Genomic DNA, 18,045 nt, shown 5'->3' on the forward strand with positions numbered 1-18,045 from the left:
TTATTTCATTAAGGAGAGATGGTTACATAATAATGTTTGCATATTTTAAAATTAAAAAGGAAGATAAGGAGTAACACCATACCAATACAAAAATAATGGCACAGGCTGTTCAATTAAATTTTAAGCAGGAAAGTTTTTTTTAAACAACAGCACTACGAAATATCACATGTTTTCATTCGAAAAGCACTGCATCTTATTATAAAGTACAAAAATAACCGGTCACATAAGAAAGAACAAGTCTGAGTGTGTCTATGTGAACACAAGGAGAGAAAGTTGGGCGAGTTGGTACAGTAACATGATCTTGGATTGTAGCGCGAAGTGACATTGATACAGACTAGAAGCAGACAGGACGAGCGCTAACTCTCAACTAAATTTTTATTGAAACGAACACACATATATATAGGTGAGTGCAAAAAACCGCAGCATCAGAACATGGCAAGGTATGAAGACATCAGTTAAACATATCAGGAAGTAGGGAAGTCAAGAAACGAAGCAACAAAAAGACACTACTTCAGATTAACACACGTGTTGTGAAGATACTGAAATTCGCTTTCTAACAGAGACAAAGATGCATGGCTAACGCAAGTCTCTCCTAATCTTTTAATGTGGAATGCCTCAATTATTTCCCGTGTGGTTTGGCATTTGTGTCTTGAAATAATTTTGTTTCTACAAACAAAGGTTTACAGCCGCAATTGAAACAATATGACGCTAGATGTGAAGCATTAGGGTTGTTAAGTGAATGTTTGTGTTCTTTTAGTCTAATATTAATGCACCTGGTGCTCTGTCCAATGTAAGTCTTCCCGCACTTGAGAGGAATCTGATAAACTATACCAGTGTTAAAAGGAACAAAAGGGGACACATGTCTAACGCCGCAATCATTTCTTTCTTTTCTGCCACCCCGGTCACGTTTCCTATTTATCATAAGGCACATGACAGACAACTTGCGGGGGGCGGAGAAAACTTTATCGATCTCATATCTATTGGCCACCGTTCCGTAAACCATGGGATAATCTATGTAGATATGGCACCACAGCAAACCTTTTTTTTGTTTTGTTTTTCTTGTTTCTTAGCGGGCTTTTTACCCATTTTAAAAGTTTTTCGCAGTTAGTGATAATAAATGCACAGGATAACTAGCCTTCTCGAGCCTATCTGTTGCGAAAAACTGTTTCATATTGTGTGCACATGACTAGCTTACTCAGGTCTTAAGTTTGCCATTACAAAGTCATGTCCACAGAATATGAAACAGTTTTTCACAACAGATAGGCTCAAGAAGGCTAGTTATCCTGTGCATTTATTATCACCAACTGAGAAAAACTTTTAAAATGGGTAAAAAGCCCGCGAGCTAGAGGCTCAAAGAGCTCTAATAGCTCACGCGTGCGAGGCGGCCCGGCTCAGTGGAGCCCTGGACTAGGGGCCCATCCATAGCTGAAGAGGACCCAAGCTTCAAGTGAAGACTTCGGCCTCGACCCGCTAAAACCTTAAAAGAGTAAATAAAGTTTTCCATTCCATTCCATCACCAACCTGCGAAAAGCGTTTAAAATGGGTAAAAGGCCCGCTAAGAAACAAGAAAAACAGAAAAAAAAAGGTTTGCTGTGGTGCCCTATGTACATAGATTATCCCATGGTTTATGGAACGTGGCCAATAGATATGACGTGGTTAAAGTTTTCTCGGCCCCCGCAAGCTGTCTATCATGTGCCTTATGATAAATAGGAAACTTGACCGGGGTGGCAGAAAAGAAAAATGATTGCGGCGTTAGACACGTGTCCCTTCTTGTGCCTTGTAACACTGGTAGAGTTTATCAGGCTCCTCTCCAGTGCGGGAAGACTTGCATTGGACAGAGTGGCAGGTGCATTAATATTACACTAAAAGAACACAAACATTCACTTAAGAACCCTAATGTTTCACATCTAGCATAACATTGTTTCAATTGCGGTTGTAAACCTTTGTTTGAAGACACAACAATTCTTTCGAGACACAAATACCAAACCACACGGGAAATAATCGAGGCATTCCAAATTAAAAGATTAGGAGAGACTTGCGCTAGCCATGCATATTTGTCTGTTAGAATGCGAATTTCAGTATCTTCACAACACGTGTGTTATTCTAAAGTAGTGTCTTTTTGTTGTTTCCTTTTTTGACTTCCCTACTTCCTGATATGTTTAATTGATGTCTTCATACCTTGTCATGTTCTTATGCTGCTGTTTTTGCAATCACCTATATATATATATCTTCTTCGTTTCAATAAAAATTTATTTGAGAGTTAGCGCTCGTCCTGTCTGCTTGTAGTCTGTGTCCATGTCACTTCGCGCAACAATCCAAGAGCATATGTGAACAAAACATGGGTAGTAATAACTAGTGAGCACTGCACAACATTTGAACATGAAAACTAGTAATAGTAAAGACATATACTTCGCTCAGCTGAACTGCAATATATTGCAAATATCAAAAAGACAGCATAAAAACTGGGCAGGACAGAGCACTGACTGTTATAGTTGCAATATGCACACCAAATCTAGACATAAAAAGTCAAACCTAAACTGCCAAAAATGGTCATCTCCAAGAGACCACTGAGGAACAAAAGGTATACTTTTTATAATTCCATCTCGTAGATTACTGATCTAATTAAACTTGACACATGACCTGTTGTGTGCCACAAATGCCCTGTTCTCATTACATATGCATGATTACCAGCCTTGGTGAAAGAATGACTTGCAACAATGTTTTGAAGAAACACCGGTAAAAATGCTGCTTGTTCTCAACTTCCTGTTATGACAGCACACTTGTGGGCAGTTGTGAACGCTGTTGCCTATAGGGCTCAAACACCATGTTTTGGCTACCGAACACCTGGTTCAAGATAGCTTGCATCTCGGAGTGTGCAGCCACACTGGTGCACATCATTCTTTTTTCACCTTGCCAGTTGATAAAGCCTCAGCAGCTGCAATTACTTGCGACTGCTCGTATAGGTGCCATAAGGTCAGGCAGCAAATACAGATACCACGTAGTAAAACTTTCAGAGTGCATTGCGAGTCGAGGTGTGTAAATTGTGCTTTAGTTCGGCAGCACTGCCACATTACCAACTATTCATTGCAGCTCCTAAATTTCAACCACATCAACAAAATAAATTAGGACAGTTCCTTCAGTATGGTGGCAGATGCTCAGCTGCACGCTTTCTAGAACTAGGCTTTCAGACAGTGCCAGTACAGCCCGTAGCAAATCTTTCAAGCACTCCAGACAAGTACACTGATTACACTGTACACAGAGCATCTGGTGTCCATTTACCTATAGAGGCAAGGTAGCCCCTAGAAGACGTTTTGTGACAGGCATGCAGGGCACTTTGTCCACTAAAATGCAAGTGCCATTTGATACTTCAGTGCCTGTAGTGTCCTTTACATCTAAATGAATATTGAATACATAGCAGTAACATGAAGACAAAAAAGCCATCAGCCATCAACTGTGTGGTAAATCTGGGTGCAAGCTATACTCTTATCAAATATACCTGTAGACTTTGCGACCAATGTGCTCCCAAGATGTATGAGGCATTAGTCATTGCAGAGCTGCTAGGACATGACAATCCTAGGATGATTATGTTCTTGAGGCTTTTTTCCCCACTGTCCATATTTTGAAACGTGTATACTGTATTCATTAAAAAATGCTACAACTGGCGTGTGATAAGTTTTGCGTCTTATTTCCTAGCAGCTTAATGAGCCACGATGACAAATTTACATACTGTTACCTCATCAGACATTCAAATTTTTAAAACACTAACAAAACCAGATAGGCATTAGAGTGAGCATCACTGAAATACATTACACTGGTTTAAAGTTATTGCACCGCTTTGTGCCAGGTAAAAATGTTAGAAACATAAAAAATGTTAAGATTCTACGGCCAACCGAGAAAACTAAATAAAAAAATCATTAAGCTTTGTTAAACGGGTTCAGAAGCTTTACAACTGGCCATCTTGGTGATGGACACGCTGATAGATGTGTAGCCGTTTCACTGAGACGAGAATGTTGAGGGCTTCGCATGGAAGTCTGCGAGACACTGCAGAGTAGTTCTTGGTCCACATGAAGGAGGTTGCTTGCATACACGTCTGGGCCACCATACTGAATGCATGGTGTTACCGCAACGTTTTCTCCCTGCATTGTGGTAAAAAAGCATGGTTAAGTTTTGACAATATTTAATATGTAAAAAGAGAGGTGAGGCATGCAGACAGGACACAAGAGTAGAGAAGTGGACACGAGCGCGAAAAACACGAAAAATTCAATGAAATTGTCTTAATACAAAATTTTTTTAAACTATGTGTCATTCATTATGAGGGTTCATAACCGCAATATATTTCATATATAAGCAGGTAGAATTATCGGCTTGGTCAGTTTGTACAAGATCGTTTGAGGCAAGAAATCGAGTTTCACAAAGACAACCTCAACATTCTTGATTGAAAAAGGAACACCTCAGATGACATGCAGTCCTATGAGTGGGAATTGCAAAGTTCAAGAAAACCCAATTAAAACTGGCACACCGATCCTGAAAAAAGAATAAGCACCATCTACTGCAAAAGTTAATTAATAGGTTTTAGTAGCACAAGGGCATCTTTGGCCAAAGAGCGTTAAGTCTATACTGCAAAAGATAAAGTTAGCTCATCTTTAAAATGCAAATATATAAAGATGACTAATATCTCTCTGCACTACAGTTGCTTTGCTCTAGCATGAAGTCATTTTAATGCATGCACATGCACATACACACGCTACACGCACGTGTAACAGCTGCAGAATTAAAATTGGGCAGCAACAAAGTCGCAACCTTTAACCCTTGATTCCAAGCTGTACTAGTGACTGGAGGTAGTACCAATATCGCCAATGACGAGTCGCACTCTTTCTGCCCGATGTTAGGCTGCTCTGACTGTCAAAGATGAATTACAGTCGGCATTGAGGGAAAGCTGCCCTCAAGAGCAGCTTCTATTTTTGTGTTATTTCTAACCAGAAACCAATGAAGTAATATATTTTTAGAATGAGAATGACACCGAAAAAATGAGTGCAGAAAAAATTTGGAAAATTTGGTACATTTTTCTGGAAATAACTTGGGGGTCAACGGGTAAAGCGGCAATCCAGAAACTAGAACAAGTTTTGACATGTTTGCTACCAGTGAATGCTAGAAAATATGTTGGCATTCTGTAGTTTTGTCCACCAATGCAAAAGGGATTCTTAATAACTGAGGAAATAAATTGAAAGGTATCATGAAGTATATTTCGTGAATGCAATGCAGAATCACTCAACTTCTGTTACTGTATAATCTCCACTCAATTAACCTGCGCTTTCTGAACTAGTTCAGGAGGTGCTGCATTTCACTACTTGTTACACCAGTTCCACATGGCTTCAGCTGCACGTTGTGATTTGTTTTACTTAGTGCAGGCTTTGTAGAGGGCGAGTTCACAGCATCCCCTACACTTGGCCGAAAGGTAGTGCATGTTTACGCAGCAGGGGTGGTGCCGCTTCTGCACGATCGAGCTGCAGAAATCATAGAGTTGCATACAATAATTACTAGAGGGAACTCTGACGCTAGTGTCTACAGGAGATGAAACAAGAACGGTTGTACCAGCATGGGAATTATGGAAAGTACATGATTTGCCTAAATATTGTCTGTTTGGCTTCAAACGGCTTTGTGACTTTGTAAACTAGTCATTTTCAACAATATACTGCGTAATAAATAAATAAACATTACAATCGCCCGACGACAGGATTCAAACACAGGAACTCTAGAACAGAAGTCTGATATTGAAACGATTAAGCCACGGAGGCATGTAACGACAAGTGAGTGCAACACCCTGAGGAATTTATCGCGAGCATACCAGTGCCTTGAGACGCTTGGCGCGTTTCGATTTGGCCACCTGGACAAGCTCAATCGTGGCAATTATTAGCAATTATGCGTGTCTGCGGCGTCTTCTGCACTTCGAAGAGTATAGGCTGCGCTGAAATTTAGAGAAAATAAGATTTATATAGCATATGATATACGAAGCCACAAGAACATCTGAATTCACAAGCACGAATATCAGACAAATCCATGTGCTTCCCATCATTTGCATGGTGGTACGACTGCAGCGCCAGAGTTCCCTCTAGTAATTACTTCAAGAAACTCTATGGCAGAAATAACCGAAGTGCCTGGCATTTTGTTCTGGAGTAACAAACTAAGTTTTGCTGTCCCAAAAATCTTACTGGTCATTAATTCTAAGCTTAAGTGCAGTCACATGTCTAGTAAGCAATTGTGGTATTTTGCATAAACATTGCAAAGCCAACTGTGATGAAAGTTCACTCTGGTAAATTGTTTATGATCGAGTAGCATAGACTACTGAAGCAATCTCTGGAAGGCAAGTGAAGTAATTTTCTTATAAGCAGCCTTTCAAGAGCATTCGAGCATATGAAACATGCACCTCAGATATGCAGATAATCATTTCTTGACTCAGCAAGAAGCGATGCTTCATGTTCCACGAGGCTACTTCAATCAAAGCGGTATTGGTGCTCTCTAAAAACAATGCTAATGCAGATGATCCAAATATTTTTTCAGGGGCAACAGTTATGCCTGAAATCATGCTACATTAGTTTTTTTAAACACTGATCATACCATGTTAGAAGTGGTTCCTAAAATCTTCCTATTTATTAGACTAGTCATATCTCTGTACACAAAGGCTACTAATTAGGTCCCATGCTATATCATCATCTTAACAAAAACTTCAATTAGTAATACACATGCTTTGATAAGATTTGAGACCACATTGAGATGGTGAACAAGGTGAATTCATTATTTTTAAGATAAAGCTCCTGTTCTTCCAAACGAGAAGAAAGGATACTGAGGGTCAAAATTTTTCTTAATCACAGGTGGAAGGTGCCAGGGAAGGCACGTGGAAGCTTATTCGTAATTTCCTATTTAAATGTATAAATGATATAGGGAAATGAAAATGGTATAAAGAACTACCAGCCATGGGGGGAGAACGAACCTACAGCCTTTGCATTAGGCATGCGATGCACTAATCACTGTGCTACCAAGGCAGCATTCAACCGCCCATAATGGCCCCTCAGATTGTCGACGCTCGAACGCGGCCGTAGTACCACAGTGGTTAGTATATCACATACGTAATGTGAACGTTATGGGTCCGTTTCCCATCCACAGGTGGATGTCTTTTCATCCACTTTCATTTAACTTGAATTTATCATTTCTATACTTCATATAGAAAACTTAAAACATGCTCCTGTATGCTTTCCTTGGCCTCATTATCTGCTGACTTCTTCCAGTTCTGTTACTTCCAACACTTATACATATTCTCATCTGGTAAGTAAACAGATTTTGCATGGTGCTAGAATGCAATATAAAACATTATTTCAGGGCCGTGTTATGTAGAATGCCTTACATTGCCCAGGCAAGGTGTATTAATGTCAATATGAAAAAAGAAACAATTCCCACTCTAGACAGAAATGCTGTGTACTGCTGTGTGCAACATGGTTTAAAGAAAACAACTTGTTCAGAAATAAAGCCACCAAACAACGAGGAAATATGAAAACTAGATGAAAATTTGTGCAGTTGCTTGTTAAAAATTTAGCACAGCAACAGATGAAGACATAATGAAGGAAGCGCGAGGATGGTTTATTTTGGACACACTAGGCAATATACTTGAAAGATGCATATGAGCTTACACGTGGAGAAATATAGTTTATGTAGCAGCTAAACTACGAACAGGCCTAGAACACACTGATACAAGGTGTCTAGCATGTAAATCTTAACAAGCCCTTAATTCAAAGAAACATGGCTGTTTCTCATGATTCGCTACACATGGCTGGCTCACACAACTTAGCCACTTCTATATATGCCTTGTAAGTACCAGGTGGTCTGTGTGACTTGTGCAAGCTTTAAATATGTACAAGTGCCACGTAGCTGGACAGAACGTAGGTAATGTCGTTTGCCATCGTTTTGAGCAAGTGAAACCAATTTTTGCATTTTTCCTAATTAGGCAATTAGTTATTAACGATTATTTAACTGCTCAAATATTATATTCAAAGCAAAAGTGTCAAGGCAAAAATTGTAGAGCATGCTGAAAAATTTCCAATCCAGCTTTCTACTGCTCAATAGGTGCAACAATATTTTCTTTTTCAAGCTAGAAAGAAGCCTGTGAATGCATGCAAGAAGTGCCGTGCAACTAACCACTCGTGCACCTGAATACCATTGGGCTCCTCCTTTCATGCTTGAAAAAAACTTTTTGAAAAGAATATTTTAGAAATTGATTAATTATTATTGACTATGTTTTAGGCAAAATGCATGAAATAGTGTGACTGCCACCTCCATTTTCGGCGACATGAATTGACTCCATTTTCATGTCCAAATCCAGCTATACATGGTGCGTGTTTTGAGCTGGTTCTGTAATTTAGGCTGGTTTTGACTAATTGAAGCTTCGCACCCTAATAACAGAGTCAGCCTAAAAAGAAATTGGTACATAAGTGGTCGCTGTCAGTACTCCATACTCCTTTAACTTAGTGCAAAGTGCTTGTGAGCCAAGAAGTTGGTAGTTCTAAGCAGTATTTCTCATTCTGACCTGGTGTTATAGCCCAGTTACTATGATGCCATGCTGCTCAGTCCTGCTGGTCACAGCTTCAATTTAGGCCATGGCAGCTGCCCTCCAATGGGGGTAAAATGCAATAACGCTTATGCACTTAGATTCAGGTGTACACTAAAGACGGCCAGGTTCCCAAAACTTCAGGTTGTGACTTTGGAATGTAAAAGCCCTTAATTTAATTTTAAAATCTAAAAGTGCTTTATTAGGAGCAGGACATCATCTTGAGCTTTTACTGCACGGCCATGGCACCAAGAAGCTCCAAGTAAATAAAAACAATTTCTTAGACAATCTCCATCTCTTGCAAACATTTCCAAACACTTCTCTGCATGCACCTCTGTTGCTGTTATATTTAGTTCCATATGCCAAGGCGGGTTAGGATGTTAGAAAAACTTTCAAACCTGTTTTTTTTTATCGCTTTAGAGCTGTTGGTTATTTTGCATTTCTGTGTGTGCCGAATTCACATTTCAGTGCATCAATTTCTTCAGAAAGTGCACTCTTTATTTATTTGTGCATGCAAAAAGGGTTCAAAAGAACTACTTTCTGAAGATCTGTATAACAAGCAAGAAAACAATTCTATGTAGGCTGCACAAAGAGAAAGGTTTTTTTTTTGTAAATATGTTACTTAGTTCTTTAAAAAAAGGCAGCTGGAAGTATTTTGTTCCAAAGTGAAAGTTGCCCCTACCTGGCTCTGCTTCATTTTCCGATGTTGATGGTCGATTCGGGGGCACGTAACAGATAGGCTGCACTTTGGCCATGTCTGGTGTGCTGTCACCATGCCCAAGGTCGATCCACATCCTCACTAAAAGTCGAGTCCAAACTCTATAACAGAAACATATCATCATTTTGCTATCAGTTTTGTCATCTTGCGTGTTTAACACATGGCCGTCAGTGAAACATTTCGTCACTTGGATACTGAAAAAAATTCAAGCATTTTCTGGCAGCCACACTGAATACACAGTAAATGGAGAACATTAAAGAGCAAATACAGTTGTCACATTAGATTGATCAAGTACAGCAGAAATAAAAATAAATCAGTGATACTGTGTCTGTTGGCTTTGAATGCAAGAAACCTAAAAAACGGGAACTTGCAGCCACGCCACTTTTGAATTTCCCGCGTTTGCTACCCCTGACAACAAGTTTGACATCGTCCGGTACTCGGGGATAGTAATCGCTTAAAATTACGATGAACGAGCGTCGGCATAAATTAACAGAACACTTAACCGGGCAATATTTGCGCACAAAACAACTCACGTAGCGAAGCTACTGTCAAATACCCGATGACGCATCTGCGGGCGGTGCGATTTGGGCGAACAATTCAAAAAGGAAAGCGAGTTTCACTTGTTTCACGCCTACTAAGCTAAGATAGAATGTGAGTTTCTTACTAAACTATACTGGATATTTACGCTCCGAATAAAACGCTGGAAATTTTGTTACGTCACATTGCATACGTATGAAAGTGAGGAAATTGCTTTTATTGTATTCTGCCCAGGCGGCATGTAGCAGCTACCACATTCATGCAACAAAAGCATGGAAGTGGTACTGGCGGCACGGAAAACAAACACATACAGCGCCAATGTTACGCCCCTTGGAGTTGGAACTAAACACGATGAAGCCAGTTAGTTTTCTAGCCTTCATAACGCCATGAACACAACCAAACATCGAGCGAAACAACTGTCTGCTCTCGAAAATTATTACCGCTTCCATTTATATACCTATCCCTGCCACGAGCAAGAGTCAATGAGCTAGCTATTCACAAGCCGCAGATTAGACTGACCGCAACATATTACGGTAACGTAAAACAATTTCCACGCTGACTTAGCAGCCGCGGTGTGCGCTAAGCGCCACAGTTCTGGTTTGGCGCTCGAAATTCACACCATGATGACGGGCACTGCATCTTTCACATGAAATATTGCACGCTTTGCTCCGGAGCTCAATAGGAGGGCGAGACGCATATGCACGTACCTGAAATCCGCATGCTGAAAACCCGACGACGCTTCCGAGAACGGGGCACACAGCCACACACCCGTACGGCGGCTTGACATGGTCGTGAGGCACTTTTTTCAAATATTTCACATGCTACATGTTTCACACCGATTGCGCGAACACGAGAAAATGCCGCCGGTCGCAATGTGACGTCGTGCACCCGTGCATATACCGATGAGCTGCGTGCGCGGACTTGCAGAAAAACAAAACTATGAGAAAACGGCAGGCGCGAAAGAATGGCGGCTCTCGTTGCGGGGACGAAGCGGACGAAGCAACGAAGCGCGAATGAATGTTGCCAACTGTTGGTTCCGCGTTATGCCGGCGGTGGTGGCTTTAGCGGTGTGTGTTGCGGCTCTCTAATTTTTTATTTCTTTTCCCCAAACAGTACAGCTAAGATCAGTTCTTTGTTTGCATTTTTACTGTGTCGTTTGGCATTATTTTTTTGTCTTTTTATGCTATTAAGCGGCCAATTATGGCCTCCCAGGTTCGCGCGCGCCAGCTTTGCGCGCAAATCTCGGAGGCCATAAGACAACGCGTTAGGAAATGCCGTTCTTGTCGTTGTTAACGTTTCATCTTCGTTTCTTCAACTCAGATAGAGGGGTAGTGTCCCTTTTCCCGGCGGTGGGGAGGGGGCGATCAAGACGGCATCGCTCAGCGGGGGGCGGGGGAGTAGGTTGGTGTTGGTTGTTATCGCAAAATTCGCGAACCCTGCGATTTTTTTTATCACGTAAGTATTTCTATACTTATCCAACAAGAAAAACCATCCGTCCGTCAGTCCGTACCGCACGATATCTTTCAAAATAGAACCCGCAGCAGCGAGTGAATTCACCTTCGTGCTAGCTCTCGCTTCAACGCGACCGAAGCGGCGAGAACACAGCGCTCACGAAGCTTTCAGCTCATGCCGCACTATGCGCTTTTCGTAGATCACTTTCAAGATAGGTGTATGCGCGTCTGTTTTCAAAGCGAAGTAAACGGTGAGAACACAGCGAGTGAAGTTTTCAGCAGTGGGCACACTCTGTCCACATTGCAGTTCGCTTTCAAGATACGGTTCGCGCGGCCGTGCCACAAGCAGCTGCCGCCGGAGAACGGTTGATAATGGTTCGACGCGGACAAGAAGTGCTAAAGAGCGATAACTTCTCAAAGCGAACGGAACGTCACCAGTGCACCTGGCCCCACCACCTGCAGTACTTTGCTTGCGCCATTCACTAGGAGCCGCCGGCCACAGCAGCTCGTGTCGCCGCAGCGCTGTCGCTTATACTCGTCGGATCAAGTCTCATAACATTAATAACGACATGGACGGCGTGTAGATGAGGAAGAGTCACAATGCTTACGCATACTCAGGCAAATCCCAGAGGAGTTCCTGTGTGATTTCTTTTAGCGGAAATGTGCAGTCAGCGGTGACCCAGAGTTGACAATGCATGTAAGAGGGGTGCCAAGCTTTTCTTTTTATGAGAGTCTTGCCCAGCTCCCAAAAATCTCCTCAAGCTAAAGCTTGCTGATGGCTGTATGTGTTTTTTTGTTGTTGTTGTTGTCGCATGTCCTCGAACCGCCACGAATCCTAGTGTGTAAAAAGAGTACAGCAGTATTCACGTCCAAAAGGGAATGCAGCCGGTAATTGGGCTGCCTAAGGCTTGCGGCCCGGTGGCAGCTGCCCCCCCTCCCCCGTTTCCGTTGACAAGTTAGGGGGAGGGGTCTAGCGCAATCTTACACCCCCCTCCCCACAGTGGCATAGCCGGATAATTTTTCGTGTGAGGGGGGGGGGGTCCCAATTGACCGTGGAGGGGGAAGGAGCGGGCCATTGCCCCATTGTAGCAAAAATTTACTGCTAGGGAGCGGTACAAGTGCACGGCGTGCCCCACTTGGCTGCACCGCTACTCACCCCCCCCCCCCCCCCGCCGCAATCGACGCTAATCGAGCTAGCAGAACGTGCATGACACGCATGTATGACATAACATGAAGGACATGCCGCGAAGCTGGCATGGATGTCGTCACGTCATCGTGAGCAGCAGCTTATTTTGATGTCCATCGCAGGACGAAAGCTTTTCCAGCGATCTCCAATACCCCTGTTTTGTGCTAACTGGTTCCACGTGCCTTCAAGTTTCCTAATTCCATCACGTCTGCATTATTCTCTACCGTCCTCGACTGTGCTTCCCTTCCCTTAGCACCCATTCTGCAACTCCAATAGACCAGCAGTTCTCTCCCTTACGCATTGCAATGTCTGCCCAGCACGACTTCTTCCTCTTAATTTCAATCGGAATATCAGCTATCCCCGTTCGCTCTCTAATCCACATCGCGGTCTTCCAGTCTATTATCGTCATGCCTAATATTTTTCATTACACTGCTCGTTGCGCGGTGCTCAACGTCTTCCCAAGCTTCTTTGGTAACTTCCAAGTTTTGACCCGATACGTTAGTAACGGTAGAAAGCAATGATTAGCAGTAAGCTCCCTGGTCATGATTTAGTAATGCCTGCCGTAAGATATCCAGCTATTTTCTTATTTTTTTTAATTTCCTTGATCAGAGGCCCCTGCGAGTAATTATCCTCAATAAACGTATTTCTGCGCAGGTTCCAGAGGCTGACTGCCGACCATGACATTCGTTCTCTCGCCAGGCTGCGGAACACTACTTTTCTCTTCTGCATGCTAACTTTCAATCAGACTCTTACACATTCTTCACCAAGGTCCTCAAACGTTTGTTGCAAATATCTGCAGCGTTACTGAGTATGCCAATGTCATCTACAAACCGAAAGTTGGTGAGCTATTTACCGTTAGCCCTCACTCCTCACCATTCCCAGTCTAACTGGTTGCACACCTTTAAGTATTCAGTGATAGCATTGTAAGTATTTTGCCATTGATCATATGAAGTCTTTTGCAGATATCTGGCTATGCAAAGTCTGCGCGTTAGCGTCATCCGTTCGATATCAACATTCGTGGGAAACTTCATTTTTGACCGCTGTTCGGAATTGGTGCGCTGCTGCCTAGATGCCCCGATCTAATCATTCCAGCTACCTGATTCAAGCGCAGGTAGCGCGCGTTTCATGTATAGCCAATATCAACGCGTTAACTGGCATGTTCATTTATCATATACTGTAAGCTTGTTCACTTACTTCCTTATAATTAGGGTGTAAATTAGAAAGACTGGGGTGTTCCAAGGGTGTTTTCTTGTCGAACACCCTTTCCCGTTAAAAAAGGGTGTTTCAAGGGTGTTTACAAGGGTGAAAATATAAATACACCCGCATTACACCCAAAGGGTGTGAAAATTTTAAGAGTGTAGCTTGCGTCACCCGCTGTGGTGGCGTAGTGGCTTTGGCACGGCACTCTAAGCCTGAAGACGTTGGAATCAAATCCGGGTCGCGGAGGTCGCATTTCGATGGAAGTGCAATGCGAAAATGGCCATGTACCCTGCATTGTGTGAAGGTTAAAAATCTCAAAGTGGTTCAAAATACTGAAGAGTCTTCCACTATGACGTGCCTCAATCAAGTCGTAGTGTCGTCACGTCAAATGCCACAATATAATTTTATTAGCTTGCGCTACATGCTTTCGACACAACAAAGTGATCCACAGAGGAAGATCACTGCACCTCTCCCTCTACCGCTATCTGAAGAACACAATTTCGAGGCATCCATTCAAATCCCGCTTCTGCATTCAGTTTCAACAAACTGCTGTATTTAGAATTATTTAGCCGCCTCCTTTTGAAGAAACGCCGGGCGCGCAATATTTGATCGCCTGAGATTCCGAAACCCCAAGATGACTCGGAGAAGGCCAGTTCATTATACAAGAAATAAAATCTGCAAGTAGTACCACAAAGCAATGCGTACCTGACGTGATTCTTTATAAATTGAGGATCTCGTGGCCTTAAAATATATTTTTTTCACACAACAACAGTAACGTTTCTTGCTCTGTATTCCAGCAGCCGCCATGCTGTTACATCATGTGTAGTTTGATTTTCGTCGCTGCTAGCTCCAAGTGAATTAGGGGGCGGCACTTATCCCACAAGTCGTCAGTTTCATATCGTAAAGCTAAACAGAGACTCGCAGAATTTTGTGTGAAAATAATTGTACTAGTCACGCGATTCCAAAAAAGACCGCGTTAGGACATGTAGAGCTTTTTTTCCGAATAGATCTGACCGTTTTCACACCAATGCATTAGAAAGCAGAATCGTGAGAATGACTATCCCACCACAAAGATGTCGCTTACATCGCGTTCTCAAGTTGCCAGCCTAAGCCTTACACTACGCATAAAAATAGGAAAGCAACACCTCTGAAACTGCACGTAGGAGTGAAAAAACGTCCCAGTTTCTTACAGGTGGGAAACGTCGTTCTTCTTTCTTTTCACATATGTCGGCCGCGGCGTTTCAGAGGCTGGTCAGCGGCAGCTGGTCCTCAGCGATAAAGTGTTCCGGAATGGCTGTTCATGCCACATTAACTGTTTTTTATGCCTTCTGATTTCAATTTTCTGCCCTCGGGTGGTGCAAATTGTAGGTAAGAAGTGGCACAATTTCTAGTTAAAGTCACAGAAGACGCCGTAGACGTGTCCCGCAAGACATTGCGTGGGTTCCCGTTTCGAGGCATGCAGTTGATCAGAACCAGCGGTAGTCATGTTCGGAAAATAACTAAATGAAAGGCGCGGGGAAGTCTTTAGAATCATAGAAGCATTTCTGAATGGTTTGAGGACAGTGCAACGTTCGAACACTAATGCATGTTCTCTAATTATCTCGGGGACGAGCTGGGAAGAAAATTTTGACTTTCGGCATTATTAACGTTTTCTCGGTTAGCATTCCAGTAATATAGCTATGACGAGGCAAATATGTTGTTACATTTACTAACACAGAATGGCACCTCATGTTTGCAATTGTATGCTCTATTATCATAGAGTTCATAATAGAAAGCTCCTGGACATTTCCCGCGTGCAGGTAGAAACTAGAGCTTCTTTTCTGCTTAACCTGCATGCTTTGTTTGTCTTTTCCTTTCATGAACACTTTGTTCGTGGCCATCTCGGTGGCTCACCTGCTTGATGTTCTGCTGTGGAGCAAGGAAGCTGGTCACGGTTTCAATTTCCGGCAGCAGTGGGGCTTTGCGGTGGAGGAGCTCAGCGAAAACGCTTGTTTACCATTAGCCGTTTGCCATTACCCAAGAGACCATAAAGTCAGTCCGCTGTTTATACATGACTCATGATAAAGTGGTCATTGGGAAACTACGCTAAGGTACGCCGGTCCATATAAATGAGTTGTTTACACTCCGTTCTTTTCCAAAATGCGGCTATGAGTAGCATCCATATGATGTAACATCAGATATCCTATTCAAAAACTTAGACGAGCTATTTATTCTAATGTATACAATATTACAGTAGTGAATGCATGGTGCAATTCAGTCTGCAAGTGAATAAGCTTATGTAGCTTTCTTTGTACTGAAGACTCCTCAGGTAGAGGTAAATATCATGCGATCATTGCGTATAAATGTTTGCCATGTAGTTGACGCCATTCATCCCGTCTTCTGCCAAATCTGCTGCTCATCCATCGGCTTGTGCCTGTTTTTTCTTACATGTCCTTTGTGCTGAATTTATAAGTTGCCAAATTTGCTGGATCCTAACGTACCACATTTTAAAAAGAAACGAAAAATCCATTGGTCTCGATTGTAATGTATAACACGATTTTTTTCCCTTCAAGAAGTGATAAATAGCTTTCCCTCGATTGTTCCCTTTCTAGTTTAAAACAGTAAGAAATACAGAGTAATGATGATCTGTTTTTTCTAAGCTGGCAACATATGTTGCCATAAGTAAGTGCTGTACCAACTCTTCTATGGGCTTGTTAGAGCTGTTTTGTCCATACGGTAGCATATTTCTACGTCCGCGCTTCGTTAGAACCCACATATATGACACTAGTTAAAAAGGGAGTATGAATTGTGGGAAACAAATTGTATCATGTGGCATGAATGTTACCCACAATATTTGTAGTTTTAGTACGCCTCTGCATTTCATTTCATCAACTCCGCAGTTCACTGTCCCTATGTCTAAAGAAATAAATGTCGAAAGGAGTCCTTACGCTGCATCTTTGAGCAAATGATACACCAGCGCCTCTGTAGTCTGCCGGATAAAACAACCAGCCCATGTGTTGCCACTACGAAGCTGAGCATGTCCCCTGCATTAGGTGACTTCAAGAGCATAATACTCCGTTTTCTGCAAGAAAAAATTTACAGATATCTAAGGTCCAGAAACGCCTGAAGTTCGAAGTACTTGAGTCATTTAGCTTGAATTTTCGGAATGACAGTATTATGGGTAAATTTCGGTTCGACAACAAAGGCGTTCTGCTGAGGTCATACAAACAAACTGCGAAAACAGAAGGGTGTAATCACTGTGAAAGACAAAACTAACGTTTATTGGGTGAACCTGTGCCCACAAAAACAGGCTATACTTATAGCACAACGATACCGGCGAACACGGTCGGCGATCATCGAAAATCTGATCAGCGGGTCAAGCGCGTCGGCATTTATACAGCAGTCGTCGAATGTTCCCGACTAATCGTTCGGACCGGCGTGCCTTCCACAAAGTTCTACACCATTCGCGTCAGGCGATGAAATCAGATAGCACAAGCTTCGGCGACAACATACAGCGTATAGAAGCCCCGATAACTTTCCAGAAACTTCGGATACATGCAGGCGCGTCACGCGCTGTGCGATAACATTTTTAGGCGGTTAAACGTGTCGCCCGATAAAGACAAACAAGTACACGTGTCAATATCAACTAATTCATTAAAGACCCGAGGACCACTTTTGTTAGCGTTTACAGCAAGAGTGTACGTGGAGTAAACCGAATACCGACTCGATATGATTTCTCTTACATGAACTACTTCAACTGAGCATATTTAACTAGTTCAATATGCGCCTCCTCCCTGAAAAAAACGACAGACTGTTGTGATGATTCGCACATTGATACACAGATGGACGCAGAGTAAGGGACAGCTGCAAAATTGTGTCACAAGTTTAGCGCTTTAGTGAACAAGCTTCTGCCAATAACAAATGATACTCAACGTACAATAGCAGATAGCAGTCGTCGGTCATCGAAATACAGCCTATGAGTCAAGGGCACCGGCTACTTATTGCACGAGTCATCGTACATTCCAGCGTAAACGCTAGTCGTCACGCACCTTATCAAATGTACACCACTATTCGCGTCGAGAATAGAATCTAAAAACGCCCACGTATCGTGGATAAAGTGCTGATTAAAGTACCCCAGGTGGTAAAATTATTCCGAAGTTCCTGTCTACGGCGTGGTTATGGCACGTAAACACAAAATAAAATAAAAAGAAAGCCCAGTCTCAATGTAGACAAGTTTCTTTTAGGCTACAAATGGCGACAAGACACGAAATAGTCCGATCGATGAAGGCGCGTCTTGCGCGGAGCGAGAACGTTGAAAGCATTTTCAATTGGACACTTACATCCTTCGTCATTACTCATAAGTGAGACGCCCACGGAT

Source organism: Dermacentor andersoni, chromosome 3 (genome assembly GCF_023375885.2).
Source record: "Dermacentor andersoni chromosome 3, qqDerAnde1_hic_scaffold, whole genome shotgun sequence".
In the NCBI taxonomy this organism is placed as follows: Eukaryota; Metazoa; Arthropoda; class Arachnida; order Ixodida; family Ixodidae; genus Dermacentor; species Dermacentor andersoni.